The following is a 17359-nucleotide window of genomic DNA, read 5'->3' as shown; positions in this document are numbered from 1 at the left end:
ATTCCACGTTCTTATGGAATGAATACAAAAAAAAATGTAAATACATGTAATTAATTTTGCGTTCATTTTCAAATTGCGTTCATTTTCATAACGCGATAATTTGCTGTGTAATTAACTAATCTAATTAACGCGATAAACTGACAGCCCTAATATATATATATAATAAAAACCGAGCCAGCTAATTCTGTCACTCACACACACACACACACACACACACACAGGGCCGCCTGGGAGAAATGCGAGGCCCTGTGCGAGATTTAAACGCGAGCCCCCCCCCCCCCCCCCCCCCCCCAAAAGGTAAAAAAAAAAATATATATATATATATATATAATTTTTTTTTTTTTTATACAGTCAACATATTCTTAAATAATAGCACTGCCCGAGGATGGGCATGATACAGTCAACATATAGCAAGAGAGAGAGCGAGAGAGAGCTCCCGTTCTACAGTCAATATACAGTGTACAGAGAGAGAGAGAGAGAGAGAGAGAGAGAGAGAGAGACATTGGAAAGAAATTGAAATGCTATTTGGCCCTAAACAGAGAGTACACAGTGGCAGAATACCTGAGCACTGTGACTGAAGATCCTTGACTAGGTACAGACTCAGCGAGCACAGCCTAGCCATCGAGAAAGGCCGCCATAGGCAGACTGTGTGTGTTAGAAAGAGAGAGAGAGAGAGAGAGAGCATGTGTGTTTGTCGTGTGTGTGTGTGTTAGAGAGAGAGCATGTATGAGAGAGATAAGCAAAGATGAGCCCCTAAAGAATATTCAACTTTTAATGGAAGAACAAAACAGAAGGAAAAGATAACTTCACAAAGGCAACATGAATATACATAGATCCAAAAGGACAAAGATCAACACTTAAATCCAAAGAGAAGAGGGTCTATACCAGAGAAAACAAAGCAGCAAGGAGCCAATGGCCGACATCAGCTAAATAGGCTAGCCAGGTACTGACACCAGGCCACACACAGCTTTGGCCAACGGCCCAACGCTACCCAAGCTACACAAACGACCAAGACAATTCACACACAGCACATGTCGTATCTCCAAATGTTGTGAAGTAACATATGTTTTGCCTGGAAAAAAACATCGTTATTAACAAAACATTCGGGAGGGGAAGGAAGGAAGAGTGGGGTAATGTCATGACATTTTCATTCATCTTACCTGCACCAAGGAACGCAGGGCGAAAGGCCGCAACACAGGTCTCCACGTAGGGCTGGGCGATATGGAAAAAAATCATATCGCGATAACGATATGATAATTTTATTTTATTTCTTGATATCGATAATTATCGAATTGTTATAAGTATAAAAAAAATAATAAAAAAAAAAAAAAAAAACTATATATATATATTTTTTTTTAACAACAGATGTATGTTTATTTTGCAGCAATTCTTTGTCATTGCCGCCATCTTTAGTGTTACATCCCCTCACACTCCAGTTCTCAGGCTGCAGCTGGTTTAAAAGCTAAAGTAAACCGGCTTCTCTGCTGGCTGTGGCTCCAGAGGAGTTGAACAGTTCTGGCTCTGCTAGTTTATTTTCGATCTTTTGGCGCTTTTTTGGTGGACAAACCACCGCACATGTGCACTGTGACTCGTGACTGGAGTCTAGTTCTGCTAGCACACATAGCCTACTGTGTACAGACGGTTTCAAAATGTATTTTAAATTAGAAAGCAAACAAAATAAATGGACAAGAGAAAAAGAAATCTGAATTTGGTCAGTATTGTCATTTGGACAAGCACAGCCATTACTTTAGGTTGCAGGCAAGAAAGACAAGTCTGTCCACTGTCTCTGGTTTTAAAACTGCCCTGTTGCAGGTAAAAAAAAAAAAAAAAAAAAAAAAAAAAAAAAACGATTTTTCGATTTTTTTTTTATTTCGATATTCGATATCGATTATTAAAATATATCGCGATATTTATCGTTATCGTTATATCGCCCAGCCCTATCTCCACGTTGACGAAAGGCCTCTCGCTGGCGGGACAAAAAGAAGCTATGGCCGGAGCCTTGTCATGGTGCAGGCCCGACTACATCTTCTGTCAAAGATGATGTCGTAGTCAGAGTGCCAGAACCCCCTGCTATTCTCACGGCTAATGTCAATGGTCGTAGCACAAGCTAACAGCTAACTCTAGGCTAACTGATAGCATCAAACTAACGTTCCCAGCCGAGCACAGCCGGCAGCTAACGTCGTAGCTAAACAGCTAACTGGCTAACAGTTAGCTCAACCCGGCTATCGCTAACCATTAGCTAACGCAGAAGCAAGCTATGCGGCTACCACTGAAAAACTGTACAACGTGAGAAAAGCAATACAGGTGCTGACACCAGGCCACACACCGTTAGCTACTAGTACTACAACAGCTAGTCGGCCAGTTTGGCTCCAGAGAGAGAGAGAGAGAGAGATATCCACGGCGGGAATAGAATAGAGTGCATTAAAAACTCACCAAACGTCCAAGAGGATGGAGACAACCGCGTGGAGTTGACGAAGTTCATCTGCCGAACGACCATCCTCTTCATCTTGGCTGCACGCGCTGTCTCTAGGTTAGCTAACGCTGGTTAGCCTTTAGCTAAGCTAGCTACTAGCCGACATCATCATGGCTATATCCCGACTGAACCACACTTAATATTATAACGTAGCTAAAGCTAACTAGCTGTCCCTGTCTTTAGCCGGGATGGCTAGCCTGACTGAACTGTCTAACATGCAACAACTTTCATCTTCAGTCCATCTGCCGAACGATGTCCTCTTCATCTTGGCTAGTTTCAAGTTTCAAGTTTCTTTAATAGTTGTCATACAGAAGTACAGAATACTTTTATACAAAATGCTTCTTACTGTTACGCTCCAGAGACTGTGCAAGACAAGATAAGTATGAAATAAAATAACATAGTAAAATTAGAAGTAAAAAAAATGAGGTCACAGTGTTCAGTTTAGACATATGTACAATGTTCGATGCAGAATATATACGTAACTGAGTTACCATACAATATACAATACTGTGCAGTGTACTAATATACAATACTATATAGTGCAAGGCAGAAATGGGACGAGGTGCAATTTAGGTACAATTCACAGTAGGTGTACGAGTTGTAGTGCAAATCCTTTATCAATAAATATAAAGTGTAAAGTGTGTTTGTGTGATCTAAAGTGTGGAGAGTGGGTGCTGCAGTGTGTTGTTTGTTTGAGTGAGTGTGTGCGTGTGGGTGTGTGTGCTGTGTGCATTTGATGGTTGTTGCATAGTGTTTATTGTTCGTTTAGCAGCCTGATGGCCTGGGGATAGAAGCTTCTTCTGAGTCTTTCTGTGCTCGCCTTAAGACTCCGGTATCGCTTGCCTGACCGCAGCAGTTCAAAGAGGCAGTTGTTCGGGTGGCTCGAGTCCTTAATAATTCTCTTAGCCTTCCCCTTGCACCGCTTGTTGTAAATGTTCTGGAGGGTGGGAAGCCCCCCTCCAATTGTGCGTTCGGCTGAACGTGTCACTCTTTGTAGTCTGCTACGGTCTTGTGCAGTGCTATTCCCAAACCAGGAGGTGATGTTGCCGGTCAGGATGCTCTCTATTGTACATGAGTAGAAGTTCCTAAGGATCTTCTGACTCACTTGGAACTTCCTCAGGCGCCTGAGGAAGTAGAGGCGTTGTCGTGCCTTCTTCACAACACTGTCAATGTGTGTGGTCCATGTCAAGTCCTCGGATATGTGGGCTCCGAGGTACTTGAAACTGTTCACTCTCTCAACCGGTGCCCCGTCGATGCTGAGGGGGCTGTAGTCCTTGACCCCCGACCTCCTGAAGTCCACAATCATCTCTTTTGTTTTGCTGACGTTCAGGGAGAGGCAGTTCTCCTGACACCACTGTGACATGTTCTCTACCTCTTCCAGGTAGGCCCTTTCGTCGTTGGCAGAGATCAGGCCCACCACTACTGTGTCATCAGCAAATTTGATGATGGTGTTGTTGTTCCGCTGTGCTACGCAGTCATGTGTGTACAGGGAGTAGAGGAGGGGGCTCAGAACGCAGCCCTGGGGGGCCCCTATGTTGAGCGTGATGGATGAGGAGGTGCAGTTGCCGGCTCTTACCACCTGGGGTCTGCCCGTCAGGAAGTCCAAGACCCACTGGCAGAGGTCATAGTTCAAGTCCAGGTCCCTGAGCTTGGCTATGAGTTTGGAGGGGACTATGGTATTGAATGCTGAGCTGTAGTCGATGAACAGCATTCTCACATAGTTCCCCTGCCTCTTGTCCAGGTGTGATGCTGCTGTGTGCAGCACATGGGCTATGGCGTCCTCCGTGGACCTGTTGGGGCGATATGCAAATTGCAGAGGGTCCAGGTTGATGGGGAGGGAGGAACAGATGTAGCCCTTCACTAGCTTCTCAAAGCACTTCATGGCTATGGAGGTGAGGGCTACAGGGCGGTAGTCGTTGAGGCAAGCGGGCGTAGATTTTTTGGGTACAGGGATGATGGTGGACTTCTTCAGACAGGTGGGGATGACAGCCTGTTCCAAGGACAGGTTGAAGATGTCAGTGAATACCGGGGCCAGTTGGTCGGCACAGACTTTTAGGACGCGGCCGGGGATGCCGTCCGGTCCTGCTGCCTTCCTGATATTCACTTTTTTAAAGATCCGTCTCACCTCATGCTCTGTTACCCTGAACACTGAGTCTCCATCAGCAGACCCCCCCCCCCCCCCATTGCCGTGGTTTGTAGGCTGGTGTTGTTATTCACAGCCTCAAACCTCGCTGGCATAACCTCCAATGCTGCACGCGCGAAATAGTCAGACGCTAGTGATGGGTCGGTCATGAGCGACTCGTTCATAAGAGCCGATTCATTGCCGTGAGCGTGAGTCGAATCGCTCACGTCTGGCAATGAGTCGGTTCACGCCCCCCCCCCCCCCCCCCCCCCCGGCACGCACACAGACACACACAATGAACTCAACAGACGCTACCTGGCTGTAACCCCTCCCCTCATTGAAACCAATTCTGCTGCCTGCAGAGCCTCAGAGCCAGGAACGTGTCTAATGTGAAATATATAAGCATATAAGCAAAACTAGATTTTAGGTCTGTGATGAAAAAGGGCCTCGCGGGAAAGGGGGCCTCGCAAAATTTTTTAAAAAAAATTTAATTTTTTTTTTCTTTTTTTTTTTTGTGCGAGGCCCCCCTTCCCGCGAGGCCCTGTGCGACCGCACTGCTCGCACACCCCCTGCACACACACACACACGAAGAACAAGGGGAGTATTTATGAGTATTCCCTCAGAACTTGCATGCATAACCAACACCGCTGTCAGGATAATAGTCTCCCCACACCTAACCTCACTGAATCACTGTTACTCACTGAATCAATGTGTTACTCTCTGAATCACTGTTACTCACTGAATCAATGTGTTACTCTCTGAATCACTGTTACTCACTGTATCAATGTGTTACTCTCTGAATCACTGTTACTCACTGTATCAATGTGTTACTCTCTGAATCACTGTTACTCACTGTATCAATGTGTTACTCTCTGAATCACTGTTACTCACTGTATCACTGTGTTACTCTCTGAATCACTGTTACTCACTGTATCACTGTGTTACTCTCTGAATCACTGTTACTCACTGAATCACTGTGTTACTCTCTGAATCACCATTACTTACTGAATCACTCCTCTACTCCTCTGAATCCCTGCGTTACTCCTCTGAATCCCTTACTCCTCTGCATTACTCATTACTGAATTAAATGAAAACAAAGTGTAATACCAAGTGAGGCTCTTTTTCCCCCCGTTTTGTGGCATTACAGAGTTTGTTTCAAAACTATTTAACAGAAAGATTTCTGTGTGTGAAAATGGGAAATGCCCAATCAGAGCTTCTACCCATCACAAAAGGTGTTCCACAGGGATCAATCCTCGGCCCGGTCTTATTTACCATTTATATTAATAATATTGTCTCATCTCTGAGCAGCTGTCAAAGCCACCTTTACGCGGATGACACAGTTCTCTATTGTACTGCTGATTCTGTGCAACTGGCCACTAAATATTTACAACTCTCCTTTGACGCCCTGCAAGATGCACTTATTAGTCTAAAATTGGTGCTTAATGCCAGTAAAACTAAATTCATGTTGTTTTCCAAAGCCAAAAATATTGTTTATAGTGACTTGCATATATCGACTCTGAACAGTTCTGATATCGAGAGAGTTTCAGAATACAAATACTGTTACAAAGGGTCAGATTAAACCGAATATATATATTTATTGCCTGAGATCCCATGTATAATATTTGTATATTGTTTGATATCCCTTGTATATTCTTTGTACATATACACGGAATATCCCTTTACCTGGTACAGGACAGACCATAATATTCGTTCTCCTATTGGAAGCGATCCCCTAGGCGCCACGGCCATACCCCCAATGCCGAGTTCAAAGCCACCGCCAAGGCTTGTCTCAACATGCCCAGGTTTGCGCAGGAATACGAGACAGAAATAAGGTTGGCACTAGATTATTCACTGTACGTATAAATACGTCGCAGGTGGATACAGCAGTAGTCTTGTCTTATCCTAAAACGTTCGTTCAACGTATCGTTCGTTCCTTACTAGTAAAAGCCTTCATCACGAGTCAACGACCAAGTGAAGTGAGCAACCTTGCGTCTAAATAGAGCACTTATAACCGCGTGCGAATAGGATAGTAAAAGTATCAGAGCTTAGTGTAATAACGTCAAGTTCGACCTAGTTAATGTGAAGTACCGTGCACCGGAGAATCTACACCGGTGAATGCAGAGCCTTTTCCGGCTGGATTATTATATTGCTTTGGTACTGTAGGATAATAATAGTATTCAAATAGGAATAGAGTCAAATGACTTGCTCACTCAGAGGGTCCAGATAATAAGGTTTATTAACCAGATCATTTCAATTCAATACAACAATAGAGAGTATGGCTGGAGATCTTACCTAGAACAGACCAGCTCCGTCAGTCAGGTAAAAAGATCCCCCTCCCCAGTTGGGGGAGCAGTTAAGTAACAGATGAACAATGGGGGGAGTGGGGGAAGGGGAGGGGAGGAAGGGGGCGTCATACATATATTCCACAGTTCCGTGGCTGCTGGATCAGAGAACCGTTCTACCCCGCTGCTGTGTGGGATTTACCCGTGAGGAGCATCACTCGAGCCCGTCTCTAGGAGAGGCTGGCTGGCTTTCACCTATGCTGTCGCGCATACTTGGATTATAGCTGCTGCTTTCGTCTGCCGATCAAGGGAGTAATGTACCGCCTCCCGTAGCTGGAGCTTATTGATTCCCCGTTGATCCAGACTTTTGCATTCGAACATTTTTCTCCCCTGCTGGCTTACAACCGGAGGGACCTCCTTAGTATCTTCAGCTGACCTACTAGTGTACCATATATAATTCTTATGATACAGGTGGTATTAATTATCTCCTGCGTAATATGCTCATGGACTTACGCTCTTGACCTATTCATGCACATTCTTCGCCTTACAAGCGCAACACTCAATCTTGATAAGTAATGTAAGATAATCTTCGTGCTGCTAATAAATATTCTTCTAAACAGTATTTCTTGTGAAGCCGTGTTATTGTGGGAGTGTTCATCACATATACCTGTGTACTGTATGGCCAGTAGTAATGTACATAACGCAGTAGTGGTTTAATGATACCATACTTATTCAATACAGTCAGGGAATTGTACCCCTCAGTTACAATTGGTCCTTCGAGCCGGAGGGTAATTAGCGTAATATTAATATAATATTAATATTGACATGGCCAGCGGTGAACACTCCACAAACGGCTCTCCTAAGCTAGAACGCCCGACGCGCAGACGGCAGCCACCTTCTTACCTAGAGGACTACGCTGCCAGTCTACTACCTAGCTTTTTTTTTGTATTTTATTTTTTTATTCTTTTTTAAACAAACATATAAACAAACATGACAACACACGATAAGATATACAAGCATTAATTGTCAGGGCACATCCAATGAGATCACCTTTTGGTTAGTTGTTTTATATAAGATATACCCATAATACCTGTTATCTAAAAAAAAAAACCCTACATACATATGCTCAGCTCGAACCCCCCCCTCCCGGACCCCACCTTGAGAAGTACCTCCACTATCCCTCGCACCTAACCAGACACTACCATTATAAGCTAGCTTTTATTCTCTCCACCACTTCTAACCACATTGACATTTTGGATTCATTGAGACCCAGAATTCTTGCTGTAGATATTTCATGGTAAATTACATAGAGATATGTAAGAAACCAAACTTTACGGCACATTTTTTCCGGTTGAAACCAGCGTGATGCGATCAGCTTTTTGGCTACTGTGATACCCGATAAAACCAATCTCTTTAGCTGTGGATTCACTGCAAACTCAAAAACATCATTCAACAGCAATACCGAGGGGTGTACAGGTATATTCCAAGATACGAGTTTTGATATTTGTTGGGTCACATCTTTCCAGAATGCCTTAACTGGTGAGCAGTCCCAATACATGTGCATAAATGTCCCTTCGTCCCCATTTGTACATTGGGTGCATTTGGAATCTTGTTTGAGCCCCATTCGGCACAGTCTTATAGGAGTCAAGTATGTCCTGTGAATATAGTTAAGATTGATTTGTTGATGATCCGGGTTCCTTGATGTAAGTCGGACATTTGCCCAGGCTCCTTGCCAATCAGTCATTTTCCAGGTCTGGTATATCCCTCCTCCAGACAGAGTCAAGTTGGAGGGTTTCATACGAGGACGTTAGTAATTGATGATAAAATTCTGAAACAAAACCTCTCGATGTCTCTCTTGAGTAGAAGAATTTGTGGTATCTGTGGTGTTCAATTGGTCTGTCTAATGGAACACCGTGAGACTTCAAACATAGCTCTAACTGTTTGTGAAAAAGCCATGTGGACTTGGTGAGATTACATTTTTTGCGTATTTCTTTATCACTACAAAAACCCTGTTTGTTAAAAACATCCCCTAATGAGTGTATGCCTTGCTCTTCCCATATAGGGAATCTTATAGGTCGTTTTCCAATTAAGAGAGCATTGTTATTGAATAAGGGAGTATGATTGTGCCATTCTTGTGGGTTAGGATTTTTTTTTTGTGATTCACGCCATATCCGGATCGCATGAGTAATTATGGGGCCAAATTTTCGTTCACAGTGCTTGATTGGTAGTTTAGTGTATGCTATGTCCTTCAGTCTATGTGGGGCTACTATGTTTTCTTCTATTTTTCTCCAAGATGCTAATGCTTGGGAGTCAAACCATGTTGTCAATGGACTTAATGAGTACGCCTTAAAATATAGGAAAAAATCTGGAAATGCCATGCCACCATCTGCTTTATTTCTCTGTGCGGTGGATCTTTTTATACGTGGTGGTTTGTTATTCCAAATAAATTTGTATGTGGAGGAGTGTAATCTTTTCCAGTAACCCTCTGGAGGGGGTAACGGTAGCATTGAACAGAAGAAGTTGATTTTAGGTAGTACATCCATCTTAACTATTGATATCCGTGCTTGTACTGTGTTCTTAAGTTTTGCCCATCTATCAAGGTCGTCTTTGATTTTGTTTTGGATTTTTGTGTAGTTGTGCTTCACCGTTTGTCTTATGGTAGGGAATATTTCCACTCCCAAGCATCTGAAATGTTTTACCATCGGTATCTGTCCTGGGAGGGTTGTATCTTTTTTTGCAGGGGTGTTAAGTGGAAGGAAAGCCGACTTCGGCCAATTTATCTTAAATCCCGATAAATCACCAAAGTCCTCAATCAACTTGAGCAGATGAGGCAATGTGGTGTTGGGGTTTTTCATGAACAATATTACATCGTCCGCATATAAACACATTTTTTGTTGTGTGCCCTTGATTACGATAGGTTCTATGGATTGGGATTGTCTTATATATTGTGCTAAAGGCTCTAATGATAGATTGAACAGTCCGGGACTAAGAGGACAACCCTGTCTGGCAGAGCGTGATACCGGAAATATTTCAGAGATGATTGTGCCTGTTGTAATCATGGCCGATGGGTCTTTGTATAATACTTTAATCATATCGATGAATCCTTTTCCTAACCCCATCCTTTCTAGCACTGCCCACAGATACGACCATTCCAGCCTGTCAAAGGCCTTCATAGCATCCAGGGACAGCATCGCCTTAGGTATGGTGTCCTCCTTGTCGGCATCAAGTACGTGCAGTATACGTCTTATGTTCTCAGTGATCAGGCGGCCTCCTATGAAGCCAGTTTGGTCCGGGTGAACTAAAGACGTCATATGCTTTTGTAATCTGATGGCTAATACCTTAGAGTACAGTTTGATATCTGTTCCGAGGAGGCTTACAGGTCTATAACTACCGCACTCGTTGGGGTCTTTGTCTTTTTTAAGGAGGACTGTTATGAGTGCAATATTGTCAGTTTTATGGAAGTTCCCCTCCTTGACTGAGTATAAGATCATATTTAGTAATAAGGGGCCAATTATGTCCCAACAAGAAAGGTACATTTCTGATGGGAAACCGTCTCTTCCTGGAGCCTTACCACTTTTCATTGCGGTTATGGCCTTCTTGAGTTCCTCTAGTGTGATCGGTATTTCTAACTGTTTAGCGTCATCCTCTGAAAGTTTAGGGAGAATAATTTGATTAAGAAATGTGTCCATTTTGTTTTGATCGAAGGTCATTTCTGATTTATATAAATCGGAGTAGAATACTTTGAATGTATCGTTTATTTTTACAGGATCTGTTACAAGTACTTGTTGTGCTCTAATGGTAGTTATATCTGCAAATGTTGCATTAATTCTTAATCGCATGGCTAATAGGTGGCTGGGTTTGGAACCGTGGGAGTACTGCTGTTGTCTTGTACTGCATATTTGTATTTCCGATTGTTGTCTGTATATGTCATTGATCTCTATTTTTAGTACGTTAACTTGATTTTCTAGTCGAGTTGAGTTGTTGTATTTCAGAGAATTAAATAACGTTGAGTAAAGCGTTTCCAGCTCATCCAGTTTTGTGCTTTGATTCTTGCGCATTTTGGAGGAAAAGCTATCCGTGAAGTCTTTGATCATTCCCTTTACCGACATCCATATTATTCTGGGGTCTTGCACCGAGTTTGCATTCTCCCGTTGGAATACTATAAGAGCTTCTTTGAGTTGTGTAATGAATTCCTTGTTGTTAAGCAGCAACGAGTTAAATCGCCATCTTGGGGCTCGGGAGGATAGTATACCAAATGTACCTTTAAGGAGTAAATAACAGTGATCTGATAGTGCGTTGGGTATAATTTCCACTTCATAATTATCAAATAGTCTCTGTGATGCAAAGACATAATCTATTCTGGATAGTGTCTTATGTCTCGCAGATCGACAAGAGTACTTTCGGGTCGTGGGATTAAGTAACCGCCATAAGTCCTTTACACCTGTAATCTTTGACCAATCCTTTAATGCCTTCGATGAATTCTTTTGTTCGCTGGAAAAGGCGAGGTAAGATTTGTCTATCCTTGGGTTCCAGATGGCATTAAAATCCGCTCCTATTATAAATGAGTAATCGGGAATGTCTAACATTGCATTGGTTAGTGTAGTGAAGAAATCTTCTTCGTACAAATTTGGGGCGTATACCGCTATCAACGCTATTTTCCTGTTTTTATGTTCAATCTTAGCTATAGTTATCCGACCTTCTACATCAGACCATACTCCCTTTAGTACAATATTCAACTTACGTTTAACGACTATTGCTACACCCCGAGTTCTCGTACCAATAGAGGAGTGACTGATATTATGGTATATGTTGTCCGCTAATTTACCTATGTCTTTCCCTAGAATGTGTGTTTCACTTAGCAGAGCAATGTCCACATGTTCTTTTTTCATCAGTGTGAGCACGCTTTTGCGTTTGAGTTGGTTATTTATTCCCCCGGTGTTCCATATCATTATATTCAAACTAGCCATAGTCTATACATGTTGCATTGTAATTTTTGGTAATGCTTCTAGAGTGCGAGGCAATAATAGATATACATCCCACTAGTGAGGTCCCGTTGAGAGCCGAGCTTAAAAACATACATATATACAAATAAAAATCCCCTACCCTTCCCTCCCACCGAGAGTCGTACAGGATTGTGTTCCATGAACACAACCTTTGCGTATGACTCTCTCCCTTGCACCACCGGATATCCCAGAATGATCCAATTATCCTTAACATTCCTATGTATACCATAGGATCTAACACTCTAAATTCTACAATAAGTAGAATGTCGACTGTGGCTTGGCCACTTACCCGTAAAAAATAAATGAATAAAAATTTAAATGAGATAAACTAAAAATAAAGACCAAAAATAAGCTTCAATTGTCATGCCTTAATCACTTACATTTTATATGAACTTGTAATTTATAGTAATTTATAGTAACCCATGAATAATATGAAGGTATTGAACTGAAGAGAGAGCCTCAATAAATCAGAGAGAGCGGATGAAAAAAAAAAGAAATAAAAAAAATAAAAAAAAAACAAGTAAAAGGAAGAGAACATTAACTTAGATCTTAAAAGAGCATTGCTATGCTTAAACATCTAAAGTATTAATTGGAGAAGTAGTGAAATTATTTCCCATTAATAAAAAACTATTTTTAAATACGTATATGCAGCATTTCCCCCGACCGGGGTGGGCGATGATCGTTGTGTAGAGTGATCTTTCAGCCGGCCGGCTATGATGGCTCTGTGGTTCTGCATCTAGATAGCTGTTGATTATTCCCCCGAGGGGCTTCTGGTAGAATGAATGACCACGTATTGCTGATATTCCAGAATGCTCCATATATCAAAGAATGCTTCGATGTTCTAGATTATTCCAATATGTCATTTTTACATTGTCTGAATGTTCCAGTATGTTCTGGAGTGTTCCAATCTTAAATCCAATATGTCCGCAATAATATACACGTCGGGGAAAGCATTCAAAAATTCTGAGCACGTAGGTCTCTCTGTCCCAAATCCTCGGTTATTAAAGGTTGTACTATATGGTGACCTTGCATAACTGAGATTTAAAAGGCCATTTATACACTATTCTGCTCCTGTTCAGACAGGAATTTGGCTGCCTCTTCAGGCGAGTTGAGGAGAACCTTTGCTCCTTGTTTGTCGACGACGCGAAGTATTGCAGGGTATATTAGTAGGGGTCTGTATTTCCCCAGGTATAGTTGAGACATCACCGTCTTGAACTTGGCACGCAGTTCCACTACCTCACGACAATAATCTTCAAAGCAGTGTATTGGTACCTCCATGTGTTTCAGATTGCCTTTCATCCTGCGAGTTTCACGCATAATCATTTCTTTTATTCTGACTTGGCGCAGTATAACTAATATCACTCTGGGCTTAGCGTTATTGCCAATGGAGCGGGGACCCAATCTGAAGCACTCATCCACCTCCGGTATTTTAGGAAGGATTCCTGTTCCCAAGATTTTCTGTAATTCTGTGGCAAACTCTTCAGGGTTTTCACATCTCACTGATTCGTCCAGACCGACAATACGAATATTCAGCCTGCGTTTTTGATATTCCATCTCGAATATTTTGGCTTTCTGTTCTTTATTGATTCGCGTGAGCTCCACCGTTATTTCGCTGAGCTCCGTCTTGATTTCATTGTAGTTCCCCTTCATCTCAGCAGTTAGGTTAACTGTGTTAGCCTCTACTTCCTTGTAGATGTGAGTGAAATTGATTTTGTGGGCTTCCACTACTTTCTCCAGAGCCTCGGTGCGTTTATTCTGTGCGTCGGCGTCCGCTCTCAGCGCATCAATTTTGCCTTCAATAGATTCTTTAATAGCATCTACTTTTTGAGTTATTTTCAGTTGTGATTGGAGGATCATTTCCTCCATTCTCTTCTCCATTGTCTTCCCCATTTCCTCCATTTTCCGGATGATATGTTCGGTATCTGCGGAGGTCTTTGATGGGGTTGAACTTGAAGCGGCCTCTGTCAAGTCAATATTTTCTGCTGTCCGCTGTACGTATCCTGGGTCCCGCGGCGGGACCTCTTCGACTGGTTTTGGGTCTTTCTTTGGGTCTTTCTTTGGTGGCATCTCGATTCTTTTGGTCAATATAGTTAGTTGATAGTCTCAGTTGATATATGCGTCAAGTTTTAAACGCATTAATGGTATATAAATATGTTTTAAAAACGAAAAAAAAATAACGGGTGAGCAGCTGTGTCACATGCGACCTACTCCATTCTAAAGCTAAACCGGAAGTCACTACTACCTAGCTTTATAAAGAAGTTAAATACGGATAAAATAAATAAAGCGGATAGTCAAAGCATGTCAAACCCTACCGACCAGACGACCCTGCCAGTAGAGACCCCAGTGGGTTCTAACGTAACTGACCAAGCTCACAGGGGGGAACAGGAGGGACATGACATGACTTTACCCCCCGACAACGCCAACGGGACAGCCCCCGGAGAGCTCCAGGATAAAGAAATCGCTCCAGGGACGGAACCCGACCCACTACCAGAAGAGAAGCGCGCCCAGGAGACGGACCTCGAGGCACGCCCAGAGAACAGATCTCCAACGACCACTGCCAGAAGCCGATCACCTCCGTCGGTGTCTTCCCCCAGCGAAGCGGACAAGATGCTGGCGCAGGCATTCATCGCCACCCTGGCAGCCTCCACCGAACGCGATCGACTTCAAGCGCAACAGACGAGCGAGCGCGAACAAGCTGCAGACCAACGAGAGCGCCTTCACGCGCAACTCCAAGCGCAAGCCCTCAGTGAACGCGAACATTCTGCAACCGAGCGAGAGCGCTTCCAGGCGCAACAAAGGAGTGAAGACGACCGCATAAGACTGGAGACCAGACGCCTTCAGACGGAAGAGAACATTGAAAGAAGCCGCGCCGAGGCACAGCACGCCGCCGCCAATGCACAGCGCGACGCCGCCAATGCCCAGCGCGAAGCAGTGCGCAACGCCGCCCATGCCCAGCGCGAGGCAGAGCGCGACCGGCTGCAGGCGCAGATGATGGATAAATTGATTGCCATGGCGACACCCCCTCTCTCCGCACGGAGCTCCCGGAGATCATCACGACAAGGGTCTAGGACACATTCCCCTACCCGACCAAGCGACCCGGGACCCCGCCAACAGGAGGATCCTGTCCACGTCTTCGAACCCCCTCCCCGGCCGGTCCATACGAGATCCAGCAACCGGGAAGAACCGGACCACGCCGAGAGACTGAACAGAAGACTCCAGGACCTAGCAGAGGAAGAGGAAGAGGAAGAGGAGGAATGTCAAGCCGACCAGCAGCAACGCACTCTGGACCAGGAGGCCCAGTACAGCCCCGACCAGCAGCAACGTACTCTGGACCAGGAGGCCCAGTACAGCCCAGACGTCAGCCCCGAGTCACTGCGCTACAAACCCCCGACTCAACTCACGGGTGAGTTTGACGCACCGCCAGCCCCGAGGAACAGCACCTGGGTACCCGGGCTTCGGTACCCGCCAAGTACCAGCCCACGACGACACGTACGGGGAGACTCGCCCAGGAGGCCTCTCCCCCAACGCTCACCGATGTGCCAGCCATCCATGGCATCGTACCTTGGCACACCGACGTTCCCGGACTTCACACACGAGAACAGAGCACAGTACACAGAGCTACGAATGTGCCTAGAGACAATGATGTCCGATGTCCCCGATGAGACGTACAAGTATGCTATCCTACTCAAGCACCTGAAGGTGCCCAGAGCGCATAATATAGCGCTGGCATATTCCAACTCAAGTACCCCATACACCGCGGCTCTAGTAGCCCTCGACCAACGTTATGGACGCATATGGGACTACGTGATACAAGAGATAAGAGACATCGACCGTCTCCCCCCAGCCAGAGACAACAGAGCATTGGATGACCTCTCTATCAAGGTACAGTCCCTGGTAGGGATGCTGGGGTCCCAAAAGGAAAAAGGGATATACGAACTGTACGCTAACTCTAATGTAGAAAGAATATTAGAGAAGCTCCCTCCCGCCCGACAAGAGCGTTTTCGGCGGCAGAGAGACCACCGTGACCCCAACGGCCCAGAGGCATCCCTCCTAGACCTATCTGAGTTCCTCGCCAGGGAGGTCAGCAGCCTACGACTGGATACGTTCGTATGGAGTGGACCAAGCCCAAGACTAGGACCTCGGGGATCAAATGATAACCGCCGGTCGGTGACCGTTATGCACCAAGCCGAATCAGTACCGCAGCACAAGAACCACAACACCCCCTTGACGAAAGAGGAGTGGAAGATTGAATGCCAGTACTGTGAAGGGGAACATCGGCTGTATCAATGCGACACTTTCGGGAAGCTGACCACGGACGAGGTGAGTCAGTGGATCAAGGACCACCGCCGCTGCTTCCGCTGCGCGCGCAGCCATATGGCAGCTGAGTGCCGTTTGAAGAAGAAGTGCGGCAGGTGCGGCGGCGCCCACTTGGAGGTCCTGCATGACATCAACAGGCGTCCGCCAGGACAACAAAGTGGGCCCGTCACGGTAATGTACCAGGCCGAGGCGGTGGCACCAGTACCGAAGATCCACCAGACCGCCCCCTGGTGTCCCGACTGCTACAGCAGACACTGGGAGTCACGGTGCTACTCGGACGACCGTGAGTCGGCACCACCCCAGACGATCCAAAGCAACCGACCAACAGGAGTGCTCCACATTGACCAGCATAGCGGGACCCCCCGAGTGCTCATCAAAGTGGTCAGAGTGCTCCTGAGCTACGAGGACAAGGTCCTGGACACTTACGCCGTCCTGGACGATGGGTCTGAAAAGACTCTCCTCCTCGCTTCGCCCGCAGCCCAGTTGGGCCTGCGGGGTGCCAAAGGTACCATGACAATACGCACCATCAGAAGGGACCAGAAGACCATAAAGGGTGAAAATGTCTCCTTCAAGATAGCAGCGGTGGACCAGCCAGAGAAGCAGTATAGTATTACCAACGTCTTCACCAGCCACGACATAGGCCTGTCGCAGTACACCTACCCCATCCCACAGCTGATGGCGAAGTATGTGCACCTACGTCAACTACCTATACCGCTTATCGACGGCGCCACACCGACCCTGCTCATCGGCTCCGACCACGCGGACCTCATTCTCCCAATTGAGGCGGCCCACATCGGACCCAAAGGATGCCCAGTCGCGGTTCAGACCCGACTGGCGTGGACGCTCCAGGGCCCCCTCTACGGACTTGACAGTCAACCGACGTCTACACGCTGCCTACACACAAAGGTGAGCGACACCGGCCACTCTCTCGTACAGCCCGTCGAGAGGCTATTGACATTAAGCGAGAGGCCTGTGAGAGAACCGTGGGCACAAGAGGGAGTTCGGAACTCCACCCCCCTCAGCTGCGCTCCAGACGTAGCCGACCTCGAACCCAGCACCCCAAGCGACTCCTTGATGGGGCGGCCGGAACCGGCCCCTCCTCAGACGGGGTACAGAGCAAACAAGAGAAACAGACGGAGGAGGTGGAGGCGCAGCCAAGCAC

The 17359-nt window shown here is 45.5% G+C and overlaps 1 protein-coding gene across 2 annotated transcripts in view; it reads right to left on the bottom strand.

Moving 5' to 3' along the window:
* The window catches only part of tbc1d8 (TBC1 domain family member 8), a 188990-nt gene that overhangs the window by 103688 nt on the left and 67943 nt on the right, over positions 1–17359 (bottom strand). The window lies entirely within an intron of this gene.

The sequence above is a fragment of the Notolepis coatsorum genome (assembly GCF_963971535.1).
Source record: "Notolepis coatsorum genome assembly, chromosome: 5".
Lineage (NCBI taxonomy): Eukaryota > Metazoa > Chordata > Actinopteri > Aulopiformes > Paralepididae > Notolepis > Notolepis coatsorum.
The sequence above is the reverse complement of the archived record's forward strand: the minus strand, read 5'-3'. Positions and strand labels throughout refer to the sequence as shown.